Here is a 23549-nt window from a genome sequence, read left to right on the forward strand (position 1 = left end):
ACACCCGTAACTACGTTTGTGATAGTTCTTAAACCTCGGAAATGCGTGGTGTTTTCATTTGAAAACTTCGTATAAGTATCCTAGACACAATTGGCAAGCGGATCCTTATTTAATTTTGGATACTCCTAGGAAGGATGTAGTCATGTAATGGAAATTCATTCGTGTATCGATTGATATCGATCCAGTTTGAAAAATAAATTAAACACGTTTACCAATACCATTAAACATGGTCTCCCAGAATCGGTGATATTGTAAGGTTACACAAATGTTTGTTTTATGAATAAACTGTTAAACGATAGTACAATAAACATTCACCCATATTTGGTGGTAGATTTCCGCTGCCACAAAAGTTTACTATAATCGCCGCCTTTCTTCGTCGGGCACTGATTTGTGAGATTTATCATCCCCCGAACATTTTCGTGCCCGGTGGTCCCCGCCGATAACCGGGCAGGACATTGGCGTGCGAAATTCATGGCTTTCCGTCGTCGTCCTCCCTTTTGGCTTTGGAACGACAACGCCTGGTGACGATTAATCGTAGGCGAACGCTTTTCTCGCAGATCCGCCCGCCCGTTCCCGGGGCCTGTATGCAAATTATTCACCCATCAAACATGTCGTAAAATGAGTCAAATGATTAGAAGAACCATAAACTAAAGCGAAACCAAACGCTGCGAAGCCCCGTGGGCACGGGACGTCCCGATTAAAACTCGACCGACAATAAAATAATACGCGAATCCCACGGCACACGGGGGGACATGGTAGCATGGGAGCTAACTGGTGGAAACTCAAACTGGAGCTATCGTAAAATTGTAATGGGTTGCGATTTGAATGCATATGAGGCTCGTAGGGTATTAGGCAGATGGGGGTCCAGAAGGATGTCGCTCGTCTACTCGGTGACAGGTGTCGTTAAAAAGGAAGTCACCCTCTTTCTTTCCGACCGAACCCAATCAAGTCTGGTTGATATTTTTCACACAAACAAAAAGGCGACAGTCTTTTTGATGATCTCTATGATGATGAACTCTACAATCCTAAAAGTAAAAATAGACCAGGATAAGAGAAACACGTACGTCTACATTGAACGAGTGTACATACTTGCCTAGTTCAAAATTACATTTCCCTTCTTAAAGTCAATACATAGTTCGCCTATTGGACTGGAATCCCGTAATTTTATTTACCTGCAAGTAAAAGGAAAGAAAATGGTCCCATTAGTTTTAGAAAACGTACGGAATATAAAAGTTATCGCATAGAAAGAAATGGTTAGAGCTGTACAAACTGGCACATCAAACTCCCACCTCAATCTGACACGGGAAAGGTGAAATAACAAATGATTGTTCATGATTGCTTCACCCAACCCAACCCAATCCAACGTCATGCGCCATAATCGGTTTTGCTACCGTCTCGCCAGGTTGTCCTCTCACCTCACCCGGGTATGATCGCGTGTCTGTACCTTGACAATCTAAAACGCTCCACGAAAAAAGACCCACAAAATCGTGTGCCTAATCCCTGCCAATCCAAACCCATTCTTTTGACAAACCCTGGGAGTCCCTTGAAGTTTGACCACCGACCGGTAAAGGGAAGCCGACCGCTCCTTTTCTTTCTTCCGTTTCGCGCTCTAAAGTGGAGTGTTCAAATCTTGGTCCGATTTACCCGATTCCCCCCCTCGCAACCCGCATGGCCAACATCAAGTAAGGCCACAGCTGTGGAAGCAAAACAACCGATCGGCACGATCACGTTTCCTTGATCCTGCGAATATGTGTGGGGGTCGGTCGTGTGGCTACCTATGGGTCGATACCTTTTCTTTTGCTTCCTTCTTTTTTTTCTAAACTCACTCACTCCACACAGCAGACTTTCATCCTCGAGGTGGTCCACCGATCCGCTATCCCTCGTCTGTTTGCGCCCCAGCGAAGGCGATTGCACGAAGCACGAAGAAAATATTGACAATACCGGCACAGGCCAAAAAGACGAAGGAAAGAAGTGATCCCCTGCGGTCCCGGAGCATTAAACGGCGGGCGCGCGAGCGCGACTCGGAAGCATGATCACGATCTCCGGCCCCGCGAAGAAGAAGATGTCAAAACAAATGTCATTCGATCCCCCGAAAGGCCGTCAAACGGGGGGGGAGCGGTATCGCGAGTGGGAGTTCTTTTTCTTACCTCCTCACGACATCCGAAATTAGACGATCCCCCCTAACCCCTCCCCCGGTTGTGCTTGGCCACGCCAATTTTGGTGTAGCCATGGTTTAACAACCGCTAAGCAAACAGTTAGCGAGCGAAATGGCAGTACAAATTGAAACCCACTGCACGGTTGCGCCATTCATGTTTGATTTAGTGTGGGAAATTTTATGTTTTTCATGCGATATAAATCACGGTTTTCATGGTGATTATTTAACTTGTTTAAACGTTAATTTAATTTGTTTAAACACCGATACAAACACCAATCAAATCGAACGCAATGATCAAACACCGATTGGAATGTTTCTTTAATCGAAAAATTATCTTTTACTTCATCTTTCACCCCATTTGGTCTGAAGTATCATTTGACCTTTTCGAATACGTACATGGAAACAACAGTTCGTGGAAAAAGCAGCTTAGAAAGTGGTTTAGTTTTACTTTATGTTTTGTTTTTTGCTCTTTATCTGTCGACTTTTGACTCGCTTTCAACACATTAGAATGCACAAATGGGAACGACGGTCTTCTAGATCTGAGTCTTATCTTGCTCCGGTTATGCAAACAGCAACACCCGAGAGCTCCCTTCCGGAATGCCAACAGGGTTATGGACCGTTACGGAAAGGCCACGGATTTTTGCTCGCAAACAAACTTCCACCAGCAAACAAAACAAAACAAAAAAGGCGGACTTGGTCGCCACAGTTCCCTCCCTCTTCGCACGCTTCCCGCGAGGCAAAACACTTGCTTTCGGTTTACTTTTTTGTGTGTGACTCACGGATGTGACCAGCGCCTAAGAACGGGCCCGCGGCTTCGTGTCACGCAACGCTGGAGAGGCCAAACATCCGGCGGAAAAGAAGATGGGCGTTTCGTTGCCGGCCGGGTGAACCGCGTACGTGATTTTAGAACCGAAGAAGTGCTCGTACACCCGTACAAGGTGGCGTGTCGTGCGGGTTTCTTCAAGGAGAGACGAGCAGCTACACCCCCCTAAATGCCGCCCTTCATTTCAAACCGGCCCTAGAACGGTCGGTCGAAAGTGTTTGTTTTGTTTCCGATAGTCATAATAACCATTATCTAGGCCCCGCGAGCGAAGGGTGATCGGCTTTATCGCGTTTCCGGAGCGTTAGCGGATGTGGCTTAACGGGAAGCATTTCCAATGAAAAGTTCTCGTCGCCAAACAGTTAGACGAACGAAGAGAACACCTGTACAGAACTTTTAAATCGAAAATCGATTCAAATCATAACTGCAACACTTAAAACCAACTAATTAATATTCATCCACGAACACACACCGTAAGGAAATTAACATTCATTTCATTTACTCGTCGTGGATTAATTTGACGCCATTTCGGAAATGCCAAATTGTTTGCGAAGCATGACAGAGAAGCACCGTTGCGGAAAAGAAATTTCCCTTCGCCAAAGAAGGGACTGGTAAGGGTGGGCTTCCGTTTTGGGGCGCATCGTCGTCATATCGTCCCCGGTTGATCGTAAACCCGACCGAAGTACCATTTGTCCCGCTGGAACAAAAGGGAAGTTGCACAATTAATTGTTGCCATTTTTGGCACCTTAATCCAGGAATCGTGCCTCCTTTCCGACACCGCAAACATGGTGTTGGGTGTGTGTGGTGGGGGGGAGAAGAAAAATGTGCCTGAATTCATCCTCCAAAGGGCGTCGGATCATGACGAGCAGCAGCAGAAGGCGAAGGAAAAAACACGAATGACATCAACGATCCAGTAAGCACCGAACCCACGCGGGACCAGACGGAATTGCGAACGACTTCCGATAGTCTTCTACCGGGGAGAGGGTCTACCGGTGTGTTGTTCTTACCGCACGAGGGGCTTTTTTCCACTCCACGAAGTTCACAGAGGTGAAAAGAACAATCCCGTAAAAAAAACGGTCCGGTAATAAAGCACGGAATGATGATACCAGCAAAAAAAAACCAAACCCAAAAGCCTCCAAAAGCACCAAGCAACCAACCAACCCCGCCAACCGGAGGTTATTTCGTATGCATGAGCAGACGCTTTGACATTGGATGGCGGCAACCGTGCCTCGCCTTCAGACTGTCGGCGACACAACATGCCCGATTCCTCCCCGGGCCGGAAAGGGGAAAAATACGCTACATGGCAAAATTATGCTGTCGACGTTGGGACGCGTAATTCTTGGGGGGGAAACATGGTGCTGCGAAAGAAATCAAATTGGATTCGATGGATCATTTTTGTCTCAAAAACCTCAACTCAAGACTTACGTTAATTGTATGAAACTTATCGAAGATACGTGATTTCGTACGTAAAAACTATGTGAAACAGTTCTGGGCTTAAGTAATTGGCGTTCGCGTCTAATAGACTCACCGAAAGTTCGAGGTTTAATCCAAAACTAACGAAGAAAAACAGGGTGTCTGAACTAGTTATTTCCTTCCTAACCTCACATTCCGTTCTTTTCCTTTGTCACTGAAACTTGAGGAAAGATGAATATTTATGAGCACGACACGGTATTTATCGATTAATGACCGGCTTGGTGGACTGAATTTTTAAGATGGCTACCCACAAAGTCGGTCCATTCCGTGCTGCGGTAATGCAATTGAGCAGATGGTGAAGGTGGTGATCATGCTGCCGAATATTCATCGACGTAATCTGCGCTTAAATGTCAACTGAACTCAGTCAGGAACTATGTCGAAAACTATTACAACGATCTTGTTCCCCGTCTCTGGACCGCATGATGTTCAATACAAGACAGTTACGCTGGGAGGGACATATTTGTCACTGGTATTTGGAGAACTCTCGACATGCTCATTATACCTTGACTATCCCCCTGGGAACTGCCGAGAGCAAACACACAAGAACTTCGAAGCGATGCCAATGATACCAACGAAAGATGCCGTTGTCCAAGTCCGAACAAACCGTCCGGATGGGGAACCACACAAACCGTATGCCCTCAATTTCCGGACTTATTTGCCTTCCCACACCCAAACTGGTGCTTGACACGGTGCAGAGTCATATAGCCCTCTCTCGCTGTTTACACTCCACTTTGACCTGCCAATAGTTCTCCAGCGTTTGGGAAGCGCTCCACAAACTGGTTCCGCAAATAGGGAGCGAACGCTTAGGGAGCACAATTATCGTTCGTTAGGACTGCAGCATGCACCAGGTGGACACCAGCCCCTACTTCCCTATCGATATCCACGGTCTATCCAAGAGTTGGCGCATTCGAAGATATTTTCCCCTGGACTTACATCAGGCTCGGTGGTCAATGAGTTTCCTGCTTCTCTGTATTTACCCCGACGTAAGTTGGAACTCGCATGGACACACTCGATCCATTCATCATCGTCTCCGTACGTCTCACAAAGGGAACTTGGTCACGCACTCGTCCCTTGCTTGAACTTCCGGGATGTGCCATGGAGCATAACCAGGCAAAGAGCAAGCTAGTTCTGGAATCTAGATCGCACAGTTTGGTTCCGCTTCCCGGGATCTCGATCAAGTTGTAGGTTGATCATTTATTTTCGTTTAATAAGCTTCACCCCAAACGTTACTCCTGCAGTCTTTCGAGTCGCATGCTTCCATACCGCGGCGGGAACTCCTACGCAACATGGTGCGAAATTCTGCCAACCTCCAGCGATTACAGGCCCTCTAAACTTTCTACATCCGGGAACGGGGAGAGTTTCGATCCAGTCTATCCAGGTTTGGGTTCACAGTCACAAGGTTTTGAAGTTGCTCTGCTTTCGTTTTACCTTCACCGCGCCCAAAGTCGTCGATGCAGTTTCCTCCGAAGGGTCTGACGACTACTCCTACGCACTCTCCGACACTCTGGTACGTGACACAACGGGTGGTGGCTTTTCCAGCCGGCTCGAATTGGGGGCGAAGTAACGCCGAGAGCTTTCGGATCACCACCTCGAGAGCCCACTTACGACGAGAAGTTAACTACAACAACGGTGGGGGTACAGTTTGGCGCCGCCACCACAGTCCGCACTGTGTCTGAGACCCACACAAAACGCCTTTTTCTTCGTACCACCGGAGAAGATCGACCCTTACACTACATTTACACACGAGAAAAGTAAAAAAAAACTCGGCACACCGGGAAGTTGAGCACAATTGATGTTATATAGGCTCGTTATGAGACCTCGCATACACGAAGCCGAGTCCGATGTACCTCCCACGGATGTCTCGCTGGATTCAGCAACGTAGGATGACTTCTGGCAAGGAACAATGACGATGATGATGATGACGACGATGGCGACGACGAAGACGGGTTGGCCCTTCGCCTGCTTCCCCCAGCTTCTTGCTCTAGACGAGTGTTAATTTCATTAGCATAAGAGAGTTGTTCTTGAAGGCGGCGAGGAGGAAGCTTACAACTGCAATATCGATATCATTACGGTGCTAAGTGCTTGGTGAAGGACCATCTGATGAGACAGTCACAGACAACGAACTTGGTTCTTTTTGTTTAAATCAAGGTGAGGGAAGTGTTAAAAATATTTTCTAATTACTAAAGCCTTTTGAGGCACACTCCTAGAGGTCACCCTTAATCCAGAACTATTTTTTTAAATGAAAAAATTGTGTCTTTTGGAAGTAGGTTACTAAAAGCGAAACGAGAAAATACGATCGTGAAGACGATAGAATAACCGAAGAGGTACTCAAACTGAGTATCACTGTCTCGGGAGGCAATCATCAGCGCAAACAGTCAAACTGCATTGTGCATCTGCAGCACTTCGGAGGCGAAATGTGTGAATTGTGTGCATGATGGGCAAACACTACCCGGTTGAGGAAAAGTAAATCGAACATTCAAATACTGAGCAAACCAACCGGTGGGAAAAGTGGGTAAATAAAACGCTCCTCGATTTCATTCTTTTCCTCCCCGGTTTTCGGCACTTCCACACGAAGCGCGTTTGAAAATTGGAAGATACGTTACCAGCGGCTTACCTAGCGGCTTTAACAGCCTGGTGTGAAACTTTTCGAACCGTTTACACCTCCTCCTCGGCGAGCTTCCAAGCTGAATGCGGGGGTCATTAGAAAAAAAAACCTGATCGTTTAGAAAATGAAAACCGTTTGGTTCATTTGGTGCTTATGGCGCTTTCGGTACCATTCTAAATCACTTAATAAAAGATCAGGTTAAAATATAAATTGAAAAGTTTCTCATTTACGCCGACCAGCCTGACACCGAACACAGATATACTTGGTGTTGCTTTCCCAAGATCCAGCCAATGTTTCTCCCGTAGGTGGCGATTAATGAGGAAGGAAGATACCACAAAGGACCAGCCCCCACCATCTCAGCACCGGAATAAAATTAAATCCGCAATCAACAATCGTTTGTCCGACAGTTCATCACACCTGAAGCCGGCATATGTAAGAATGTATGTAAGGCTTGCAGAAAAAAAGGAACGTACCCAATCGAACTGTAAAAGAACGCCTACGCTGTGGTTTGGAGTCATCCGCCATTCCGCCGCCAGCTGAAGCTTATTACCGGCTCTAATACGCAGTAAAACGCTGCCTCCCACGGATTGCGCACCAACAAGCACCCTTCAGTGCCATTTAGCAGGCAAACGAGAGGGCACGAGGAACCTGGCGACTTGAACCAAACGCAGAAAGCTGTTTCCACCAATAAAAAAAACCAGCCAGTGACGGTATCGATTGGTTGGTTTGAGGCCATAATTTTTCGTAATAACCGTCCGCGGGACCGCGATGTCAAAGACTCGATGGATCAATTGATCTTTGCAGACGCTGCCTCTGACGGGGCAAGTATAAATGAAGATGGTGTCGGTGTACGGCGGGTCATAAGATATTGTTAATTTATACGAATTGCCAGCTAAACCGATACCGAACCCCAGGTGTGGTTGAACCTGTCGAACTTACGAGAGAGAGAACGTTTGTAAACCTTGCGAAGGGGTTTCTTCCCTCCGAAGGTAATTTATCGCACAAAATGATACTATTTTGCCAACCATAAGACATCTTGACTCAAACAGATTAATATTAATCATCATCTTAAGCAGATGTCCGCTTAAGGGAACGATCAAGAGGGTGTAGAAAAAAACAGCTTGTAACAACTTGTAAAGGAAATGTGACAACAACACCACGACGCCAATCAATCCGGATCAACTTCAGTCACATCCTTCTTGCGGGCGGAAATAAAACCTCTCTCACCGCACAAAAAAACAAATATCATTCCAACGATAATGAGCGTTTAAAACGGACAGAAGAACATCCTTCGTGAAAAACAACCACAGGAAGAAAAAAAACTCCGGGAAACCATCCTGCGGTCGGTTCGGGCAAGGGCGCCTTCTAACAAAAAGTACCGAATTGTCCCACGGATCTGATGAGAATCGAGAACGGAAAACGGGCTGTGGGGGAAAAAAAACTGCCTTCCCTCAAAATGATCCCACCATCCGAACCGGTTGACGGAACATGAGCTGCCCTTTTTTGTTTGGCGTGTCATCATCATCGAAAGTGATGCGTCATACGGCGCGAAAAAAAGGCGGAAAAAGCACCAAATAAAGAGTTGCAAAATAGGAACGCCCGAACAAGAAAAAAAAAAAAGAGCAACCCCGTACACACACGTACGACGCATGTTGTCGGCCCACCATTTATTGATAGATCGGTCGGAAGATCGTTCGGAATGGTAACAAACAGATCGGATGGCCAACCCTTCAGCAAAAAAAAAACGTGGACAATTATTATTATGCATTGTTAGGCGGAAAACCCGAGCAAGAGCGCGAAAGAAACACCGTGCTTCCGGTTCTGAGACCCAATGCTGCCGGTGGCCGGATGTAAGTTTTTTCCTTATTTAATCAAATTTAGTTTCGCCATTTGATACAAATGTCGGACGTGGCATTGTTGGAAACGAAAACCGACGCAGACGATGCGACCGATCTGCCCTTGACAGAGTACGATCGCGTTTAGAATTAGCATACCGAATACTACAAAACTGTGTCTTTACATTTGCTTAACAAATAAAAAAGAAAACTGATGGGCATCTATTTGAGAAGAAAGTAAATAAAAGCTTACTTTTAACATAAACATCGTTCGTAACCAAAGCCAAAAAAACGTTTACCATAACACTAGAAAAGAGTATCGAAATAGCTTATGCCTATTTCCTTCCTCTCGGAACAGCAAGCTCTCACGTAACATATCAGATTACCTCAACTCGCAAACCTCAAAGGTAACTAAAAACCGGCGACGGTGCGTAGGTCGGGCCAACACCTTTTAACCATTCCAAACACAGCGCCTTCTGACAAGCTGCAGCGTCGTCGGCGAGAGGTAATGAATCTGTCGAAAGTATCGTCGATAGGGTTTTCCGTCCCGATGGTCATTCGAGCCTTTCGCTGCAGTCCCGCCGGTCGCCGGTTTGTCTGCCGCCGTCCAGCATCCCCCCCGTTCTTCGTCCCACCAGTTGGGTTGCGCGAGCCATCAGCGCAATAAATCAATCCGTCAAAGCACGAGCACCAAACCAAGACGACGAGCGACGATCAATCTGCGAATGGGTCGTCTTCGCTTCGCTTTTACGTTCGATTGAGTCGCCGCCACCAAGCGTTTGATGAGGTCGCCGTGGGCCGCGCGCTTCCCCGCTGTGCGATGTGATTAACTTTTACAGCATTTCTAACACTTTCCCCTAAAAAGCTTGTAGAAGCGCCTTCGATGCGATGAAGACACAAGAAAAACACAGAAAAGGCGATGGAAGAGGAAAAAAGGCATGCTGAGGGTCAAATCTGTTGTAACAAGTCACTGTGCACTCTTTACATTCGAATGATTAAATGTTTTAGCAGGACTGTACACTTGATAAACGATGCAAAACTGCCAATTAACCACGGTATCCTAACACAGGTAGCGTGGCCGAGCGGTCTAAGGCGCTGGTTTAAGGCACCAGTCACTTCGGTGGCGTGGGTTCGAATCCCACCGCTGCCACGATAAAATTATTTTTATATTGCCCTAATCGGTATTTTAAACCCTATTCCATTTTTACTTTACACTAGTAAAGGTCGTAGTGCATCACGAAAATGGGAATATTAAATCATACCTGTCGCCTTTTAAAACCTCCCAAAAATGGAACCGGTCATCTCGACCAGGCTCATTTATATTTATTTATACACACATCCGTTCATGTTTGTCAGCTTTACACCTACGCCACGCTTCTACATCATTAGCGATCGAAAGCCTACTACGCAGACGCGCATAAAAAAAACGTCCTTCTAGTCGACTCATAACAAACAGATGCCGCTGGTGAACTCTAGCAGCTACGTAAATAAATGAATGAATGAATGCCTTGGGGCCCAAAATGTCAACTCGTTGCTGACGTGTTAATGCCAAGTAGAAAATTGTACGAACAATTGCAGTTTAAACTGCAACGTTTTGACAAATATGTCAAATAAAAAAAATGGAACAGAATTGAACTTCGGCGTAGAAAGTCGTCGGTCAAAAGTGAAAGAATCGTATAGTGGATTCTTTGAGCGAATTTAAATAAAGAATAATAAACCATGTTCGAAACTTTCACGAAGTTGAAATGCAAACCACATCAAACCGGAACGGCACTCTCGCTTCAATGTCAGGCCACGGCTTGGGGCAAGAAGAACTTTTATCAGACGTGTGCCGCCACGTAAGGCAAGGCAAGGAGCTATAGGTCAATTTATGTGTCTTTCCTCCGACCCGTCTCCAGTAGTTGGAAATTAATTCGATCGTTCTGGACACATTCGCGACACACAAACGAGCAAACAATGGCGCACACAACATTGACGAGACGACGACGACGACGACGAGTCACCGCCGACGACGAAGACGATGACGATCATCGGGCGCTGATTAATTCAGCAGCAGCAGTGTCTTGCGATGCCGTTGCAATTTGAAAGGGCTCTCTCCCGCAGACGGACAGGGAACAGCGGCGGGTGTCCGCAGCTGGCTAACGATGGCTGAAGATCGTGCAAAGGCCGCCAAGGGATGCTCTTTGTTTTGTCGGCACGTTCGACCGTGGACAGCTTGCCTTTGAAACTCCGGCGCATCGTACGAAGGTGACCCCGATTGATGTTCCTCCGCACTCCTTGTGGAATGTTTTCGATGGAAACAGTTCGTATAAAGCACAGCATATTCTTGGGACTCCTTTGTAACTTTTCCTAAAAGTACTTAGATTATTAAAATTCACTCAAACTCAAATGTATAAAATAGTCTTGTTTTACCAAACAAAGACGCGAACTTCTTGTTGGCTTGCATCATTTCAACGCCTACTAAGAACAACTTTCGACCCATGTGGTCATATGACAATTTGATGGAATTTGCAGAGCTGCAGCAGCTGCACACACGATCGCTCAATCTGCATCAATAATAAAAAATGAACCTAATAGAAGCGAATGGCAGAAACACACGGACGTTAACTTGCAACGTTCGCATGTCGCGTGGATCGACAAACGAGCGTCTTGCGCGACTCCTCAAGGGTCTCTCTCTTTCTTCTGCCAACGCCGTGCAAGCCAATCTTCCGTGTGTGGGGGGAGGCACATTTTTGCGTCTAGGTGAACTGGAGCCACTTTTTTTTTATTCCTCCAACCGCCCTCAATTGTGCGATGCGTTGGTGGCGGCTCGGGGCTGCGTCGATTCTTACGATTAGATTGTCGCGCACATGGTGGGCAAATTAAAATGTAAGAATAATGTGTTACCGACATCCGCCAACGCACGGGTTGGATTAAAACTTCCCAGGGTTGCTGCGCTGGACCGGCTGTGGGCGATCGATTCTCCATGGACCAGAGTTTGGCACGATCATCAATCCTTCAAAGCCACTCCACTCCACTCCCAAACGACAATGGATGATGTGTTTTATTTTCCACTTTGTCATACAAACGATTTTGCGTGCAACCTATCCCGTTCTTGGGCTTGGGATTATTCACTGTTTATTTTTAAAATTATTCGCCAAAGATGAGATCCGCATAAAACCCACCTTTTGGCACATTAGCAACATCGTGTCAAAATTTCGGTGGATTATCCTGTCCCGATCAAGTTCGGTGTTAATTAATTTGTTGATGAAATTTTAGCACACAATTAAGTGCACTCTATTGGCCTGGAGGTACCCACCGCTTAGCTGTAGGAAATAACATACCAATCTTCATACCTTGTCCATCTTGTGGCCAACATAGTAACCGTACATTCCGCTTTCGAAACGCGAACGCGCCAGTCTAATCAACTGCACTGAAACGATTAACTACTTGTCGGGTGAAGTCATTAACGCGTTATGTAAGTAATTACGAAGGAGCTCTACATATGGACCCGTCCGTTGTAGATAAACCTGTTCCGACCTTCACCCACTAAAATGTGAACGCAAAAGTTCGTTAACCAATAAGTGTCAAACTATGCGACTGTTTTTAATACTGGCAGTTTCTATTAGCAAAGGATTAGGAGCAAGTTTATTCCCCCAACATCGATAACTTGTTTCTCTTAAACAACGTCCAAACGGAATTGCACAGCGAATCGAACGAAACGGGAAAAAGAAATAATCCAATCGTGAGATTGAAAGGAGATTTCTTCCATTTCAAGGAACCGCGCGGCGTGGCGGTAGTAAAAACATAAACCTGTTCATAAACCATCGTAAAAATCCACCGCAACCAGTTCAATTCGACCAAAAACGAAGCGAAGGTGAAAAGGCGCAATTCGAAACCTTCGGACGAACCACCCGCGTCATCTCGGGGCTCGAAAAGCTGTTTAATATATTAATATACCAGTCACACCTCAAACCTGAACACCACAGGGAACTTCCTCGCTGATAGGAAAATTACGTAAGTTGCGTAAATTGGTTGAAGCAAAAAATCTCCTGTTCTAAATACAACAACCTTAAAACAAATAACTTTGCATCATTGGGTTGGGATGAGAATTAAACAAAAAGAATACAAACACAACTTGAGAAACAAAAAGATATGTCTACACATTTGATGTGATAAATCTTGCCCAGTTGAAAGACGGAGTGTGGTAATTTTTTTACTGAAAATCATATAGATCGAAAAATTGTCAGTTTTGTAGATAAAAGTTAGATCATGTGAAAAACAAAGATGAACCAACTCTTCCCGTGTGGCACGATCAATAGACACAGACCTCACAGCGAATCCAGGACAGCGACAATATTATCCACTTTCCATATACATTCAAATATTACCAACAGAGCCGAATTAGGAAAGTAGTCAATAAATTTCGGCCTCGAGTGAAAAAGTGCTTTGAGAAAGAGTGGCAAAATAGCACAGCTTCCAAAATAAATCATAGTGTTTAAATAAGCCCCAAACAAGGAGTGAAAGCTAGCACTACCCCCGGGGGGAGGGACGGGGAGTGTGCCATCGAGGATACAAACAAGTGCCCTACGATCCCGCGTTCCAAGCGGCGCATGGCGGCTATATTGATCTGATTACGTTCGGATCTACGTTTATCAGCATCAGGGAGCGTCGGGGGTTCGAACGTCGCGCCGGAAAAATCATTCCAATTTGGAAGTTTATTCAAATGTATTCCCACCAAACTGTCGCTCATAAATCCTCCACACCGCTAGGAGGAGAGGTCAGCCACACACCACCACCGTCGGCGTTCCCGAGGGGGTTGTTCGGATCAGTTTAGTGTCACAAGAATTAATGGTTATCACCTTATTTGTTTGGGGCGGATATTTGGATAGGAACACCTCTTCTCGCGCTCTGGTGGAAAGTGTGGAAAACCGTCCATCGTTCGAAGAACATGCTCGCAAAATGGCAATCCCTCAGTTATTTGAAATCTATTCAAATTAGGTCCGCTACATGACACATCTTCGAGAGAGCGCTCTCAGGTGAAGAACGAAATGCTGAAGAATAAATACACAATTACCATTTCGAACGATTGGCGATTTAGAAACTATCATAAAAAATAACTAGTTCAAATCCTATGAAGACAATATCGGAGATCCTGAATTATTGTACGTCCGATGTTTAGGTAAGAATCACCGTTTACGGCAATACATAGAGATAATCTTTAAATTTATCTTAAAATTTATTAACGATTCAACAGGATGAATTCTAAAATAAAGCGGATTCGAACCGTTATGACAATCCAAACAAAAATCAATCTAACTGATCAACTCTCCACTTCTGTGTTGCTTCTAAAATCGAAAGAAAAAAAAAAGTAAAACGATTTTTAGTGTGTCCATCGACACACATCTTTTGGTCAAATATTTTACCTCGACAAACAAGCCCCCCGAAGCGCTGGTAGGTAACCCTATCGTCGTCTAGGTTGTCATCACCGCGTAAACGTGTACGTAAAGTGTACGACGGGACCGGTACGCCATACTTGGTAAACAATTGGTCAACGACGTAACCTAACCGTGCGCTGATGCGTACAGACTCTCACGCACGCATACGCTCGCTGCAGTCTTAAGTATCTCGTTCGTTGCCCAGCTGCAAAAGACTACCCTTCTTCCATTTTCAACCGTGCGCCTTCCGAGACAGAGTGAGAAGAGATGAGAAAAACCTGAACCAACCACCGTTCAAAAACCGACAAATCACATCCGTGGGCGTCTTCGGAGCAATCGTCTATTTGACTTTTATCTACCTTACTTCATCAAAGTAAGCGAGGCGAGATTCCGAGGAAAAATACTTTACAGCCGTGAACATTTTCATCAACGGCTTTTCATTCAAGCCGCAGATGCAGATCAATCTATGTCAACCAAAGTGAAGACGATTTCAGGGAAAAACGTGGTAAAGCGCACTTTCCTATGCCATTCAAACTCGATGCACTTTACCACGTTTTCGTGGATACTTCTGAAGACCAATTCCACAATGAGAACGAGAGCCGTCGAGTACGCGACGCCGAAAGGTGCGTTCGCGACGTGTGTTAGATCTTATCAACCTCACGATCATCAAACGGGGTTCCACAAAGAACTCCACAAACTCCGGATGATCCCCGGCTTGTTTTAAAATCTAGGTCCCCATAGGTTTGTTTGTCGATCTCTTCCGTCTTCAGCGGAGCAGCAGGGGGTGGGCAAACAAAAACGTCGTAGCGCGATGCTGGAAGCCATCCGGCGGGCGCGATGTGCGACAAAACTGCGGGACACACAATTCGCGCCTCAGACGCTCAGACTTCTAAAACACGACACACGCACAGCTTGATCTATTGTTTGGAAAAATTTACATCGATCGCATCCGGGAATGCAGAAACGATGTTCGGTCTGGTGGCTATGAGGGTACACAGGCCACACAGTTCAGGCACACAGGAAGATCCAAGGTTGGAACCCCCCCGGAGGGATCGAAGTGTGTGAGGGTACATATTTGGCCAGGGAGCGCTGGTTGTTCTTTGCTATGTTGGGAAATCAGTTCTCTGCGGTGCCGAATTAAAACTTCCATTTCAATGCAAACACACCCGGTGATTCGGTGGTTCGACACAAGGACTGGAAGATGGAAGACCAGCTACAGCTGGATTACGGGCAGGAGAGACAGTCCACAGTTAAATCTTTACGTCCCAACGTTAGGCTAAGGCCTTGCCGAAGCCTGTCCAGATTTAGACACTCGCAACTCAAAAGCCCCCGCAAAATCAAACCGGTTGGTAGTTGCTGCGGACCCAGCTCGGACCCAGGCGAGCGGAGTTATTAGTCGGCAGTCGGCAGCAATAATGATATACCGAAAACTTGAATTCCACCATCGGCTAGCAACCGGCCTGGATCCGGCTTTTGAACCTCGGCTTTTCGGCCCCAAAAGCCACACCACTGGCGCTCACAGCTCAACTCGGGAGAAACTTATGATCTCGAGTTTTCAATTGGCGTCGCACGAGTCGCCCACGCGCGCGCCTCCAACCGACGGCCAGGGGCCATAAATTTGTTCGTCATTCGTCGGGCGTGCGCGCGACACGGTTGCCTCATCATCATCATCATCATCATCATTGCCGGCGGACTCTTGCCAGCCATTACAGAGACATCAAAACTTTTGCCGCAAATGCAGAGTTAGGTTAGGTCCAACGAATGATACTTTCGATTTTGGGCCTCCGATTTAGAGGTTAAAGATTATTCTTATCCAGTTTCCAATTTTGACTTGATAAGACCTATTTTTATAGAAAAAAAACCAAACTGATAGACTAAAATATAAATTTTGAAAACTAATCCCCCAGTAATAAAGCGCTTCCCAACATTTGCATTTGCCTTTGGCCGCACTTTTGCTACCCGAACAGCGACGCTATCACTGCATCTTAGTTATTTTACGATCACGTCTCGATTTATTTACCGTCTAAGATGCCGACCGGGTGAAACTGCGCCGATGCGTCAGCGCCAAAGTCATCACAAACTGCGCACGGCTTTTTTCTCGACGTCTAGACAAAACAGTCGACGACTAACTTACGACTTGCAGGCCCCTCCACCGGGGACCATATGCTTCGCCGCCGCACGGCCACATCTGGTGGAAGAAAACAGACCGCGATAGGGAAAATACTTTTCCCAAGCAGAGGAACTCACACACGAGCACACATTCCGCTGCACGCATGCAACACGACACGCTGCTCACGGCCGGGCTGCATAAGGAAGTCTCATAACTTTGTACTATTTTACTGCACCCATGTGCGGCCGCAATCGGATCGGATGATAGGGGAGTGGATCGATATTTTACGATCGATTCTTCAAACCGCACCCTTTCGAAATCGATGGCGGGCGGAAGAAGATGGATGCACTTCAGCGCGCTTCCTCCGAAGAGACATTGCACCATCCACTCGGTCACTGGACGGGAGGAGGTTCCCTCAATGTTGTGTTTATTTTATGTTGGTCAGTTTTATCGTTGAAAACCCATCGGCTCAATTTATAGGCTAATTGAATCTCTCAAAGCAAAGGAAAATAAATCCTTCAGTGTGGATGGACGGGGAAGAACTTGGACATGGGGAATGTTCTAAGCAGAGTTCCGTGAAAGGTACATAAAGAATTGTTACTGAAGCATATGGGATTACTTTGTCGTTTACTTTGACCCACATTTTTAAAACCAAAGGGTAAGGTTCTTCAAATTTTCTTACCTTTAGTTAAGATGTACGAGCAACACTGGGGGCTAACGGGAAGGAGGTTAATAGTACATCTGGGACGAAGAACGATCCTCACGGGAGGGTGGATTTATTCCATTCGAACATCATCCACGATATTCCAGAGCCTCTCCCATATTGGGACTCGTCAGGAACGAGAAACCTCATTTACAAACAATGACCCACGGGGACAGCAAAGATAAACGGAGGTTCAGTAGCGGAATATGCTTGACTGCCTCGTTTCGGAAACAGGGAACCGAGACTCGCGCGCAAATAACCTCCGACCCGATCTCGGGGAAGGAACCTGCTGCGGCCGCCTTTCGCCATAAGAAGAAAGCATGAAGGCATATTTTTTTAGTCCAGAGCGTTGGGGTGGAGTGTGTAATTGGCAAACAGTTGTGACTTCACCAGGAGCACAGGGGGGAAAAAAAAGCTAAATGGGAGCGCCCCAAAAGGCAATCCGGTAAGCGGTGGACTGCTGGAGGAACGCCAACCGCAAAAGCTTATCTTCGAAGGTAGGCACAACTGTGATGCCTCCAGCATCGTACGTGCGTAGTGGGACTTCACAACGACACAGTGTGTGCAAAACATTTTTGAATAATTTATGTATCTTCCTACACTGTCGTTCCCAAAACCCTTTTGCGGTCGACTTGGAGCGATTCGATTCGACGCTATAGGAGCTCTCTTGCCTTCCCAGACGAAGACAGCAGGGTGTGGCGTCTTAAGAAGGATATTTATTTTTTTGCATTTTGATTGTCACATACAGCGTCGTCCCTGCCTCTCTTCCCATTTCATCCCCCGGTTTTTATCCGGCACAACAATGTTGTTTTATTTTTAATTCTCCTCCACAGCCGGAGCGCTTCTCCGCGGGTCTGATCTGTTGATCTCGCACACATGATCGTTGGCTCGATCCAGCATAACAGCACACCTACCCGATCACTCTCGACCGAGCCTGGCCGTGGCACCAAACAAAACACTCGGATGGCATTTGTCACGCTGTAATGGAATTGAATAGGGCTTCGTCGGCGTTTATCCATCGAGCGCGGCTCCCTTCAGCGCAAGAACTAGCAAGAACTTCGACACAAAGCTCTCACTCGAGAAGGAAACATGAGCATCACACATCACACAGCGATCGTCGTCGCAGGGGGTTACAATTGCTTGGATTACACGGGATGAATGAAAGAGGATTCCGAGGCTCCCCCGAGCCATAAGGAAGTAACAGCGATCCAATTCCCTCAGCACTGGCTCGGGCTTTTTAAGCTTTGGTTCGGTTGAGAAGTCACACCCCGATGTGTCAGCGTACGTTCTTCCGCAAACGATCAGCCGCCTCGCCTTCCGTCTGGGATTCATATTCGGAAAATTTAAATACAATGGCGGAAGGCAAGCCACAAGCTCTAGGACCGAAGAGGCTGGTGACAAATTCGAAAGGAAAATCAATGGCTGGCAATTTATAACCAATCTTGCAGGGCATCATCGTTTTAAGAGCCAACAACTGTGTTGGCCTAGTGCAGCGGTGCAAGCGGTTCTAGTCGGAGAACACGCAAAAGAACGCGTTGGGTTAAACGACCGGGAGCGAAAAAAAAAAACCAAACCAGCCGCAAATGGCGGCCCACTCGCTCGGAAAAGTATAACAACTTATTTGAATAACAATAAAATCGTCGAGCGGAACGAGAACGGCGACGGCTCTGTCAATGAAGTCGTTGTTTGCTGTAAAAAGCTGGCTGCTCCTCTAGCTTCTCCATTCCACGAACGGGCGTGGTGTTCTAGAAACATGATGCACCGAAATCGGAAGAGGGCCACCTGAAACCAAGCGCCCGGATGTGGGATGCTCTGCTTGCAAAATGTAAAACCACCACGCCGAGTATTCGTGACTTGCTGCAGTATGAAACGCATCCAATTCTCGTTAGGTTTATTTACTGACACGCAGTCAAACGGGGTCTAAACACACCCAAAAACGTATCGGGAGCGATTGCAATTAACAACAATCGGACCTGGGGTTGCTAACCAAAGTGCTCGTGATTTAGAGCATGTGAGCAACTGGAGCTTCCTATTTGAAATCTATGCTCGTTCATATATGCTTATACAAGGGCCGTCGTTTTTAATTCAGGTCAGTGACTGGTTGGTGAACCGATTTGAATATCAATTTTCCGTCGAAACGCACTCTTCCCCAAGACTGTTTAAAACAGGTAAAACTTATTTCGTACAACTCATTTATTTTTACGACACTATCATTTCAAACTTTTAACTTTGGGTGAATACTAAAACGGATTAGTTCCGGAAAAATTTGAAAATTCCACATCTTTCCCGAACCCCAAATTCAATTTGTGCCCTACATTATGACGCACCACAGGTCGGTACGATTTCACCGATAGTCGTCGGTATGGAATTTAAATTTTCCCCCTACAACACTCTATCTATCGGCGTTCAACATTCTTAGAGAGGAAATTAGGAAGGCGTTAAAAATCGTCCACAAAACACGGAGCCTGGACGGACCTGGCCGAACATTTCGAATCAAATATGAATAAACTGCAATTGGAAACAGAGACCGACGGCGGACAGCGTGTGGATTATGCCTTAGAAAAATGTGACTACTTTATGTTTCTTCTCTTTCTCCTGACTCCGCGGAAGAAACTCGGCCGGAGAATGTACAGTGGTGGACCCCAAAAAAGAGGCGCGCATTGTGAGGGTGCTCCCGGGACGGGACAGATCCGAAACTAATGAAAGCAATAAATTGACACCCCGCGATAACAACAGCAGCCGTGGAACAGATGTTGAAAGGGCGGCGTCGACGAAACACACGCACACACCAAAAACCCGATCGTCATCGCCCGCTGCCTGTCGGCGATCCAATGACTGGAAGAAAAGGTTTTTAAAAAGAGGAAAATTGAAACTAAGCTGCAACTGTGCAGCGGAGTTGATGCGATGACGCTGCAGCGTGAAGAAACGCCGTTCTTGGAACTTGGAGAGTTTAAAAGACCACCAGCTGCAGTTACTAGCGACGCGAATGCATTTGCCATGACGGGCTGGGTGGTAGTAAAATGTGTTAGCGGAAAATTTACAGAAGTGGACTTTCTTTTTCTCTGCTTTTTCTTTGAAGCCCTTCGCAATCAAAAATTCATAATTATTTTCTCTTCTGTTGCCGCCAGAATCACCAGGAGATGCTTGTAACCATGCCACTTTAATCCTTTAGAGAACACCTAGAATAACCTTTCGAAATCACCGACCGGTAGTCTGGAAGAGACTTCACACGAAAAAGCCACGAAAATCGCAGAGTATCGGAAACGCTCGATCTCTTAAGCTGACAAATCCAGGTACAGGTCTCCACATCCAACCGGAGACGAATGAAGTAAGTTGAGCAACCGGGATTATCTCACAACTCGATCGATTTCATTCCTGAACGGTCTTGGGGTGAGGGCAGCGTCTTGTAAACAGGTTACTTATGACTGATGATCACGTTGGACCGGAGTCGACCGGAGTCATAATCAATCAACGCGCCAGCACGGTGTCAGTGTGGCCGGGGGAAACAGGTAGAGTAAGACGGCTAGAAACAAACACAAAAACTCATATCAGATGTACACCGGGTCGGATCAGGAAGTCCAACGATTTTCTGCTAACCGCCAAAAATTGCCGTCCAAAATGATATCTATGTTTGCGTTTCCGGAACGGCATGATTTGTCTTTTAGCTGCGGTTTTATCCAAAACGTATCGTTTTTCCCCAAAAGCCCTCAATTGATCCGGAGAGGAAACGAGCAAACCGAAAAGAAAAGATTAATTTCGGTTACGATTACGGAACGATATCCTCCACAGAAGCTCTAGTGGATGTAAGCATAGGACTTGTCCAACGAAAACGAGTCCATTCGAGCACGAAAAACGAGATAAGTGTACGCTCGAAGCGACCAAGTTTTAGTATGATTAATTGTTTCAGGAAAAGTGCCGAGTGGTCGCATAGATTGAACATCCTGCGACAGATATTAGTGAACGAAGACAGGGGCTTCGGTTCCAAGACAACTCATTTAAGCTGATAACGGTAACATCCTGCAACTAATATTCATCCGCGTCCAGGAAACATCTGATAAAACATCCCTTTCATAAACAACCGGACCGATTGAGATACTAGAACCAAATAACAGCTGTAGCCAAGAAACAAATTGACTATTCAAAATATAATACCGGATACACAAACGCATAGTTTGCTTGTACAACTTTTTTCGATCAATATCTCCACCAACTGTTTCTGCCCGTTTGAAAGTTATACAAACGCCTATATCAATGATTTTAAATATGCACTTCCATAAATTAATCATCCTTCAAATTACTGGAAAAAGGAAAATTGAAACCGTATAAACATCTTGTATGGGATGGAAGGTCTGGTGGCCCACCTACGTGTCTCGCGACGACGATCTTGTCCCGTATTGACTCACTTTGTTGCGAAATGATACAACCGTGCGTAGGACGATGGCCGCCTTTAGCTGGCTGGGACTTGTATGTTGTGGCATCAAACGGAACAGAAACTTTGCGAGGACGTGATCACCCACGCGTGGCTGAAGTATACATATCGATCATTTTAATGGACATCTACAGTATGTCCCATAAAAAAATGCGAAAATTTTCAATGCTCATTTTTGGGTAACTTTAAACGTTATTTTTACCAAGGTCATGTGTGTGTGTAATCATCTGGTAGTATACTATGAGACGATGTAATCAAAAGAGTGATTCTCGAGTAATAAAGATGTGAAAAATGTTCGTAAAGGAGATTGTGACTAGTTTACTGCTCGCCCAAAAGCCCGTAAAACAAATTGTATCGATCGCAGGATGCCACCTGGCCACTGTTTGCTGTATCCTACGATCACTCTTTGGTGGACCACATCCCACGAAGCCAGGAAGTGGCCATCCACGGTCCACTCGCACGCCGAAAGTCATCAGATCAATGTGAGGTTGAGTGAGACAAAATCGTAGCAGATCGATCCGGAAATTGGCTAAGGAAGCCGATATTTCAAAAACTACCATGCATAGGATGATCAAACATGACTTGAAATGTTCATCCAGAGTCAGAGTAAAGCATCACCTTGTAACAGACCGAATCAAACAACTACGGCTGGAGTTCTCGACACGTTTGGTGTCAGCATCAAAACAAAAGAATATCGTCATCGTATTCTCTGATGAAAAAATGTCCATCGTCGATCCCGTGTCTAACACACGTACAGACAGATTTATAACGCCTAAGAAGATTGAGGATGTTCCAGAGAACCTAAAAATCAAGTTTACAACCAAACATTCGGCTGGAATCATAGATTTTGAGACCATTTCGCCCAATAGCTTTAAAATGCCTTCAGCATTTATCAAAGCTGAATTAAAATTTAATACCGAGGTTAATATGAACATTTTGAAGGACCACGTTCTGCCATGGATAAAAGCCAACTTTGCAGCACAAAAACACGTCATTTACCAATAGGATGGAGTCCCGTGACGTACCTCAAAAAGAACTCAACCGTGGCTGAAGAAAAACATGGATTTTTTGGCAATTATATTTGACCTCCCACCAGCCCGGACTTGAATCCTTTAGATTAAATAACAGGGGCACATGCTCAGGTTAGGGCCTGTGAACGCTCTAGCACCATCGTTGGATTCCTGACAGCTTCAATTGCCAAGGCGTGGATCTCGAAAACTGATTTATACATTCAGAAGGTATGCTCTCGATTTTGTCCCTGTATGGAGGAGGCGATCAAGAAAAATGGTATACCTAATTATTAATGTAATCATTAAAGACTTAAGAAACGATTCCTTAACTAAAATGACAATTTGTTTCATTATTTTGTTTGAAAAAAAAAATTTGAATCTGAGGTACCGATTTTCGCATTTTTTTATGGGACATACTGTAGAGACACCCTCCTATCTGACCTTCCGGGCATGATCCTCACCATAAGATTCGGGAGGGATACGGCTTGCCAAAATTCAAAATATTTTACCTACAAATAGAACCGACATCCTGGTTATCTCAGCTGCAATTTTTCGCTCCATCCACTTACCTCGATTGATGTGCCATCGTGTTACGATCGGTGTCGTTTACTTCGAAGTTTGGCGGGTGCTATCCTCAGTACGCTGGGCAAACATTCCTTGCTGGCCGAGGTTTCGGTGCGCGGGAAAGGACCTTTCGAAATGTCGCCAACGATCGTCTGCGGATTCGAAAGTGTGGGGGCCCGCAAGCCTACACAAAAACTTGGCTCCGGCCGAAGCCTCTCGCGGTTGTCACGCCGAGTGTGTTTGTGTGGGACTACCCAGTAAACCGCGCCCCGCGTTCGAGACGCCTACGGATATTTTGTGGCGTTGCGTTGTGGCGAGCGTAACGGACGCCACCGGAGAAGATAAGCCACCGTTACCGAAAGCACAGGAGTTTCGTTCCCTTTTCTTTTCGGTGGAAATAATTGGACCGTTTGAATGTGAAACTAGCG

The 23549-nt window shown here is 45.9% G+C and overlaps 1 non-coding gene across 1 annotated transcript; it reads left to right on the forward strand.

The window, feature by feature from the left end:
• Positions 1–9956: 9956 nt before the first annotated feature.
• Trnal-aag (transfer RNA leucine (anticodon AAG)) lies at positions 9957–10038 on the forward strand. Its single transcript has one exon. It is a non-coding gene; the product is annotated as a tRNA-Leu (tRNA).
• Positions 10039–23549: the final 13511 nt, after the last annotated feature.

This window comes from Anopheles ziemanni, chromosome 2 (genome assembly GCF_943734765.1).
Source record: "Anopheles ziemanni chromosome 2, idAnoZiCoDA_A2_x.2, whole genome shotgun sequence".
Classification (NCBI taxonomy): Eukaryota; Metazoa; Arthropoda; class Insecta; order Diptera; family Culicidae; genus Anopheles; species Anopheles ziemanni.